Source organism: Rhinopithecus roxellana, chromosome 14, assembly GCF_007565055.1.
Source record: "Rhinopithecus roxellana isolate Shanxi Qingling chromosome 14, ASM756505v1, whole genome shotgun sequence".
Lineage (NCBI taxonomy): Eukaryota > Metazoa > Chordata > Mammalia > Primates > Cercopithecidae > Rhinopithecus > Rhinopithecus roxellana.
Genome location: NC_044562.1, coordinates 124,691,266 through 124,700,152, shown reverse-complemented (window position 1 = coordinate 124,700,152; position 8,887 = coordinate 124,691,266). Strand labels below are relative to the sequence as shown.

At 40.4% G+C, this 8,887-nt stretch overlaps 1 non-coding gene across 1 annotated transcript; it reads left to right on the top strand.

Moving 5' to 3' along the window:
* Window positions 1-5,480: 5,480 nt before the first annotated feature.
* Window positions 5,481-5,584, top strand: LOC115893388. The gene has a single exon (XR_004053399.1). It is a non-coding gene; the product is annotated as a small nucleolar RNA U13 (small nucleolar RNA).
* The last annotated feature ends 3,303 nt before the right edge of the window (window positions 5,585-8,887 follow it).

Genomic DNA, 8,887 nt, shown 5'->3' with positions numbered 1-8,887 from the left:
ATTAAAGATGCTCTAGAACCAGAATTGCAACGCTTCCATTTCCCCTCACTCTGATCACAGTTAAGTACAGACAACTATAGGCTTATTGGGTTTTTTTTTTCTCTTTTCTATGAAGATCTGGTAGTGTTACAGACAGAAGGAGGGTGGGAAGGTGTTAGCATTGAAGTAGGAGGGCTAAGCACAAACTAGACCCTGAAGGAGTCTAGTTCTAACACTTTCATTTCCCCTCACTCTGATCATAGTTAAATGTAGACAACTACAGGCTTCTCAGTTTTTGGTTTTTTTTTTTTGTTTTTTCTCTTTCCTATAAAGATCCGGTAGTGTTGTGGAACATGAATACGTATGGGGCCGATTTACTTTTTACTGAATATGTAAATATTGGGCAGGAAAGAGTTAAGGCAGCTGTCCTAATTTTTGTATTATTAGTAGAGATGGGTTTTACCATGTCGGCCAGGCTGGTCTCAAACTCCTGGCCTCATGTGATCCGCCCACCTCTGCCTCCTGAAGTGTTGGGATTACAGGCGTGAGCCACCACACCCAGCCAACAATTTATTTACACAAGAAAAATTAAGAAAGAAACAAGAATCATGACAGTAGTCAAGTCTTCCTTCTGGTGGTCAACACGTTCAAATGCCTGCCTTCCTTCAGCTATATTCCCTCCCAAGCCCCAAGCCATTCTATTCCCATGCCTTTTCGTACTTCTATTACAACACATAACAAAGCCAGTCTTGTTTGGAGTTGTTGTATCTCGCCATTAGATTCTACTTTGTGGAGGATTCGAAATGTGTTTTAATTACCTTTGTTTCCTCTGTTGTGGTTATGTGTTTTACACATAGAAGTTTCTCAGAGAGGCCAGGCACGGTGACTCATGCCTGTAATCCTAGTGCTTTGGGAAGCCGAGGCAGGCAGATCACCTGAGGTCAGGAGTTCAAGAGCAGCCTGACCGATTTGGTAAAATCCTGTCTCCACCAGAAATATTTTTAAAAATTAGCCAGGCATGGTGGTGGACACCTGTAATCCCAGCTACTCGGGATGCTGAGGCAGGAGAATGGTGTGAACCCAGGAGGCGGAGGTTGCAGTGAGGTGAGATCGCGCCACTGCACTCCAGCCTGGGCAACAGAGCGAGACCCCATCTCAAAAAAAAAAAAAAAGTTTCGTAGAGAATTTCACGCAGTGACATTTTGCTCACTTTAGCAGAAGCTCAGGTTCTCAGCAGAGCTATGTGTTTATTACATTCTGGCTAGGTGGAAAGGAGGAGAAATAATTTCAGGAAACTAGTGTCAGATAAGATGCTGGAAAGGAGGACCTTGAAAAGGATGACAATTATCATTTTGAATTTAATGCTAGCTGTAAGAGAAGAACACTATGAATAATTTTGGAATGCTTGGGTGACCCCAATGAATTGAGTTAAAAATGATTAAAGGAATTTAAGGTTCTAAAAAAGTGCTTTTTTGCTGAGACAGCACTGGTTCGAATGTGAGCTACATCTTCTGCATGTTAAGCATGATCTATTTGTCCCTTGCAACACACTTGGAAAAGGTGAAAGATTTTTCAGGAAGACCATGAAGAAGTATGTTGCTTTTAAGGAACACAAATTTCCTCAGAACACTTTGCCCAAAATCTCTTTTTTTTTCCACTTAGAAGACAGTATCAGGAAGAAATAGAAGATGGAAGAAAGGGTGCAAGATAACTAGGGCCTCTCAGTGGGCTGAGAAGAGAGGTAAAAGGCCACTGAGGGGCCAAGCACGGTGGCTTACGCCTGTAATCCCTGCACTTTGGGAGGCCAAGGCTTGCGGATCACTTGAGGTCAGGGGCTCCAGACCAGCCTGGCTAACATGGTGAAACGCCGTCTCTACTAAAAATACAAAAATTAGCTGGGTGTGGTGGCACACGCCTGTAATCCTAGCTACTCGGGAGACTGAGGCAGGAGAATTGCTTGAACCTGGGAGGCAGAGGTTGCAGTGAGCAGATCGCGCCACTGCACTCCAGCCTGGGCCAAGAGTCACAGAAGCTTGGAGAAATGTGAAGGAACAGGATTTCCTGTAACTCTGAATGGATGGCTGCCAATTTCATTAACTAAGGTGTTTTATGACTCAGAAAGGCAATGTGAGCAGGGAGGTTCCCAACTTTATGGCATAGAGCCAAAGATGACCATCCCTTAAAGCCCTGGCTCCCAAATATGGTTGACTATTAGCTTCATCTGGAGAGATTTTATAAAAACACAGATTCTTGCAATTCCACAGAAAAAGAAGCAAAATATTTGAAATCATTCTTTAGAGGAGAGGAATACATGTGGCTAAAAATCACATATAAAACAGTTTTGTTTATTTTTTATTTTTATTTTTTGTTTTTGAGATAGGGTCTCACTCTGTCATCCAGGCCAGAGTGCAGTGGCACAGTCTTGGTTCACTGCAACCTCTGCCTCCTGGGCTCAGCCACCCTCCTACCTCAGCCTCCTGTGTAGCTGGGACTATAGGCACAAGCCACCATGCCCGGCTAATTTTTGTATTCTTTGTAGAGACAGGATTTCACCAAGTTGCTCAGGCTGGTCTTGAATTCCTGAGCTCAAGTGATCCACCCACCTCGGCCTCCCAAGGTGCTGGGATTACAGATGTGAGCCACTGCACTTGGCCTAAAATTGTTTAATTTGACAAGGAACCAGAGAAATGCAAATCAAACCATTTTTGCTCATATTGCCAAACGTATAAAAGATTAATAGTTTTAAATGTTGTAGGGAAATATGTACTCATATATTATTAGTAAGTATGTAAATTAGTGAAGTCCATTTTAGACATTGCAATCTGCTCCTATTACGTTGCAAAATGCACATACTCTTCAACCCAGCATTTCCATTTCTCAGTATTTACCCTACAAAAATTCCTACATGACCGTATTTTTAAATGTTTATTATGAAAATTTCAAATGTACTAAGTAAACAGTATAGTAAAATGACCCCCCATAAACTTCTCACCCATCTAAGACTGTCATTGACAGCAAGTTATCAGTCAATAGTAAATGGTCTGTGTGTCAAAACTTAGAAGACAGTTAAACAAAAGGTGGTATATCCATGCATTGGAGTTTGGGATGCTGTGCAACAGCATATAAAAGGAGGAAAGAGCTTATATCGCGTCTTAAATGGGCTCCAAGTCATATACTTAAGTAAAAAAAGTGAATTGGTAAATAATGCATACCATATGATACTGGTATGATGAAGGAATTCAGAGAACATGCTCAGGGATCAGCCCTACTACGTACTAGGTGAGTGACTTGGGCAAGTCATCTATGTTCTTTCTGCCTCAGTTTTCTCATCTATAAAATAGGGTTGTATGACAATAGTGTCTACCTTATAGGGTTATTATGGGAATTAAATGAATTAATAGGAGTAAAGTACTTAGAGGAGTGTACATATCAAGTGACAGACATCCTTATTTGTGCAAAATATTGATAAAAGAAAAGGTAAAAACTATTTCTCTATATGCAAATATGTATGTAACAGCATAGGAAAGCATCTGAAAAGATTCATACTTAACTAGTATCAGTCATTATATCTTGGGAGTATGTGCATTGGAAAGACAGTCAAGGAAGGCATTCATTTTATGCATACCATTTGAACTTTTTACAATGAGAAGACATTCCTATGACATTTCTATTACTTGTCTCATACTTAAACAATTTAAATTAAAATACAGATTCCCAGGCTGTACCTTTGGTGATAAATAGTGGTAAGTATCTCCAAACAACAGACATAAATGGAAGATGCAAGATCAACTGCAGCAACACAGCAGAAGTGATAGAGATGGAAATCTTTTTTTTTTTTGAGACAGAGTCTCACTCTGTCGCCCAGACTGGAGTGCAGTGGCACTAACTCGGCTCACTGCAACCTCCGCCTCCCAGGTTCATGCCATTCTCCTGCCTCAGCCTCCCAAGTAGCTGGGACTACAGGCGCCCACCACCACGCCCAGCTAATTTTTTTGTATTTTTGTAGTAGAGACAGGGTTCATCGTGTTAGCCACGATGGTCTCGATCTACTGACCTCGTGATCCGCCTCGGCCTCCCAAAGTGCTGGGATTACAGGAGTGAGCCACTGCGCCCGGCCGAGATAGAAATCTTTAAACGTTAGTAATTAGACTGAAGTGGATGTTTAAAAAAATCTGAGGAGCAGACCAGCAAGCATTTGGTGATGTTATTGCTGTGAAAGTAGTTACTGGGACTCAGAGCAATGTGACACAAAAGAAAGGCAGTGCTACGGTTTGAAAGTTCCTTCCAAAACTCATGTTAAAACTTAATCTCCAATGTGGCAATGTAAGAGGTGGGGCCTTTAAGAGGTGATTGGATCATGAGTTCTCTGGCTTCATGAATGGATTAATCCACTTAGAGATTAATCAATTAATAGGTTAATGGATTAATGGGTTATCGTGGGAGTGGAACTGGTGGCTTTGAGGAAGAAGAAGAGATCTAAGCCAGCACACTCAGCCCTCTCCTCATGTGATGCCTCCTTGACCTTGGGCTTCTCAGCTTCCATATAACTGTAAGAAATTTCTTTCTTCATAAAATACCCAGTTTCCAGATATTTTGTTATAAGCAATAGGAAACAAATGAAGAGAGTCAGGATTAGGTCTAAAACTTTGCTTTTTTTTTTTTTTTTTTGAGACTGTCGCCCAGGCTGGAGTGCAATGGCACGATTTCGTTTCACTGCAACCTCCACCTCCCAGGTTCAAGCAATTCTCATACCTCAGCTTACTGAGCAGCTGGGATTACGGGCATGCACCACCACGCCTGGCTAAGTTTTTTGGTATTTGTATTAGAGACGGGGTTTCACCATGTTGGCCAGGCTGGTCTCAAACTCCTGACCTTAGGTGATCTGCCTGCCTCGGCCTCTCAAAGTGCTGGGATTACAGGAATGAGCCACTGCATTCGGCCTCATTTGTTAATCATCTGCAGCTAGAATAGTTCACCATCCTGAATTAGGAAAGATTAGAGTTTAAATAAGAATATGTCTGTGTAAAATATAGTAATTAGTTGTATATAGATATATGCTCACATGTACACGCTTAGCAGAATATGCTATTCTCTAAACTTTATGTAATTCTCATGATTCTTCAATTAACTATTTTGTTTCTCACATTCTCTGTTCAAGATCCATTAAAATATTTTTAAAACTAGAAACACATAAACTTGAGCAAACTAAATCAACCTGTTAGCAGTTATGTCTTGTTCAAACCTGCCAGACAACAAATTACAAACTTAAGGACTGAAATTAGCTGCTCTTGACTTATTATTACTGTTTAGAAGAATTCAATTACTTTATATTTGCAACTTCCGGAGGGCAGGCACCTTGTTTTTATATTTTTGTTTCCCAGTTTTTGGAATAGTGCCAGGCACATAGCAGCTGCCTTTAACAAATCTTTTCTGAGTGAAAAAATGACAGGTGAGTGAATGAAGATTGCATCATTTCTCTTGAAATTCTGTGGAGATTCGTGATCCTTTTGTAGTTCACGAACATGATGACTGGGTGTTCACACGCATGTGTGAGATGCGCCACCCTTGAACCTTGTTACAATGTCAGCGCATTACCCGTCTGACCTGAAAAGAGAAAAAAATTAAATTCTTTGGAGATGCCTTGCCGAGGTGACTATACTGCCTTCTGGTTCAATAAATAGTGGACTACTTTAAAAAAAAAAAAAAAAAAAGCACGTAAGATATTATGTGTGTGTTCTGAAAAGTCTTTGAATTTCTTTCTGACGTTGATTTTACAAAGAGCTTTAAGAAGTTGGATAGCCATCATGCATCCCTTTGTAAACCATATATAGTTATTTATGTCTTATCTCTAGATTCTCAGACTGTGAGAACCCAACAGGCAGAGCTTCTTTGAATCCCTCCAGAGGATTGACCATAGTGCCAAGACAGCGGACACTCGATAGATACGATCAAATTAATGAAAAAATGCTGTCCGATAATTTTGACTTAGAGAATTTTTCTCCGAAGAGTTTCTTGTTCTCATAAAAGTCTTCCTCTTCCAGCTGCACCTTCTATTGCACTGGTTCTCACAGCAGCATCACAGAGAATTCTTGATTCTCCCTACATAAAGGCCGTCCAGATAGATAAGGATGCTATAGTCAGTCTCATAGTTGTTGCTCCTTTCACAAACAATGTTTGCTCTATAACTAAGATCTAATTAAACTGTTATGCCCCTACATTCCTCCGAGGACTAAGCTGAGGGTGATTTTTCCAGGCTTCTAATCTCTTAAATTGTCTATGCATCAGACTATCTCCCTGTGGCCATTATTGATAACACCTCAAAATATAACTGAATTATGCCAGAAAGGAAATGCACTTGAATGGAAAAGCCCTTGCCTTTGGATGTGTAGCAAAATAGCTCTTAATACTGAAGGAACAGAATCTTTTCTGCCTTGTGAACCAGTGAAATCTAATAAAAGTATGTCTCCCCTGGGTATTTTACATCATTAGCATCCTGGCTTCGCACTTTGGTTTAACAAATAACTTATTTTAAAAATTTCTCCTGGGAGAAGGCAAGGAGCCAAAAATATCTTGGAAGAAAACTTTACCTAGCAACCTGATAGGCTGTTTCATGCAGCTTCTAACATTTAACTTCATGCAATGAAGCTTTCGTGATTTTTCTAGTTTCTGACTTTTTTATGTATTGACATTTCTTCATGGCTAAGCTGGAAGGAAAAACAGTAATGCCTTACATGTGAGTAGCACTTCGTGGTTTTCCTGGTACATTCATTATGAATGTGAGTATGATAATCGATCATCAGTTACATGCCAGGACATTGTGCTGACCATTTTACATATGAACATAGAACTTAATCTTGGCCAAAATCCTATGTAGAAATAAGTATTACAAGTCCCATTTTACTATTGGAGAAACAGGTTCAGAGGAGTTAAGTAATTTTCCCAAAGTTATATAGTTAATAAATGACTGAACCCAGATTTTTCTGATCTTAAAACCCAAGGACTTTCTTCACTTGAGGAGAATATTAACACATAAGTGAACAAGAAACTCTTTTCCTTTTATATGCACAAATCTCCCTATGTCTATATCCATCTTTTCCTTTCCTTCTTTCTCTTCTCAAAAAAGGCCAACCTCACTACATATGCTTCATTCCCTCCTGCTACGTGGGCTCTGAATTCCTCCACTGCCCGGATGCACAAATCCAAGGGGTGTGATTCACAAGGAGTTCTCTGCGGGTGGCACTTCCTGAAGCAAGACTTCAGAAAACAATGTGAGTAGTGTCCCTCGGAGCTGTGTGACTACCAGCTCTGTGGATTTCCTTTCTTCTCACCTTGTTAGGAATTGTTTCCTTCAGCTCTCCCATTTCCTCTTGGTCATCAATCTCTCTCTCTCCTAGAGTATTTCCACCACCATACCAACAGGTCTGCTATTCTCTGTTCTAAAGGCAAACAAACAAAAACCCACACAAAAAAACAAAAACAAAAACAAAACAAAAACAAACAAAACAACCAATCATCCTAGACTACATTCCTCTCTTACTTGCTTTTTCAGCAGCGGTCCATATTTACCTTTTGAAATAGTTTTCTCCCTTGGGTTCTACACCATCACTCTTTCTTTGTTTGCCTTCTATTTCTCTAGCCACTTCTATTCTCTCTCTCCCTTTGCTAGATATTTTTCCTCTATCTATTCTCTAAATATAGAATTTCTTCAGGACTTTATATGAGGTGCCACTTCTTCTCTTTCTATATTCTTTTCTGGAATCACCTCACCTAGACTTGTGATTTAAAATACCATCTCAACTCCAGGTCCTGCCTCTGAGTCCTATTCCTACACTCAGTTTTCTCCTTGACATCTTCCCCTAAACTATCTCACAAGCTTGTCAAACTTAACATTTGCCAAACTCAACTCTTGTTTTCTTGCTCCTTCCACTTTTCCCCATCTCAGGAAATGGCACCATCCTCACACAGTTGCTTAGGCCAGGTATCTGAAAATTATCCTTGATTCTTACCTTTCCCTTATCCCTGAATTCAATACAGTAGCAAGTCCCGTCTGACCTACCTCCAAAATACATATCAAATTAGTTCACTTTGCCTGTTGACTACTCTAGTCAAAGATTCTCCACCCTCTCTCACTGGATGTTTTAATAGTCTCCAGCTATTCTTTCTTCTTTTGCCCCCTCCCATGTATTCTTTATGTAGCATCCAGACATTTGCAACGTGTGAACTGGATTACATTGCTCTCTTGCTTAAAACACTTCAGTGATTTCCAGTGTACTTAAAGTCCAACCCTGGTGTAGAAGGCCCTATGTGATACGGCTCATGCCAATCTCTTCAACTCTATCACAAACACTGTGTTCTAGGTGCAAGACACTCCTTCAGTTCATTAGATGAATCAGATTTTTCTACCTTTGAGCCTCTGGATAAGTTAGTTCCTCTGCTTAGAAGCCTTCCCCACCCCTAACTCGCTTGCCTCTATCTTATCCTTCAGCTCTCCTCCAAGATTCTTCTTGTCAAGGTTACCACTGGCCTCCACATTGCTAATAGCCATGTTGACATATGTGGCACCTCTTCTCTCTGCTCATGCAGCAAAGTTCCAGTTCTTCTACAAGACCCTGAGTTCTTTGAAGTCAAACTCTGTACCTACAATACATTTTCATATCCCTGGAGCCTAACATAGTGATTGGCTTGTAGTGAGTGTTTAATGAATGCCTGTAAGTGAGTGAAGGTGCAAGTTGAGATGTTTTGGGAAAGATTGCTGCAGTAGTAACCCATACTTCCTCACTAGTGTAGTGGATAGAAACCGCAAGGATCATCAAGAGACAGGCGTTCAAGGCTTGGCACTAGCAGTAACAACCTGTTGTCAAAATTCTTCTGACGTTTAGTTTCCTCATCTCGTCTATCTACATCACTA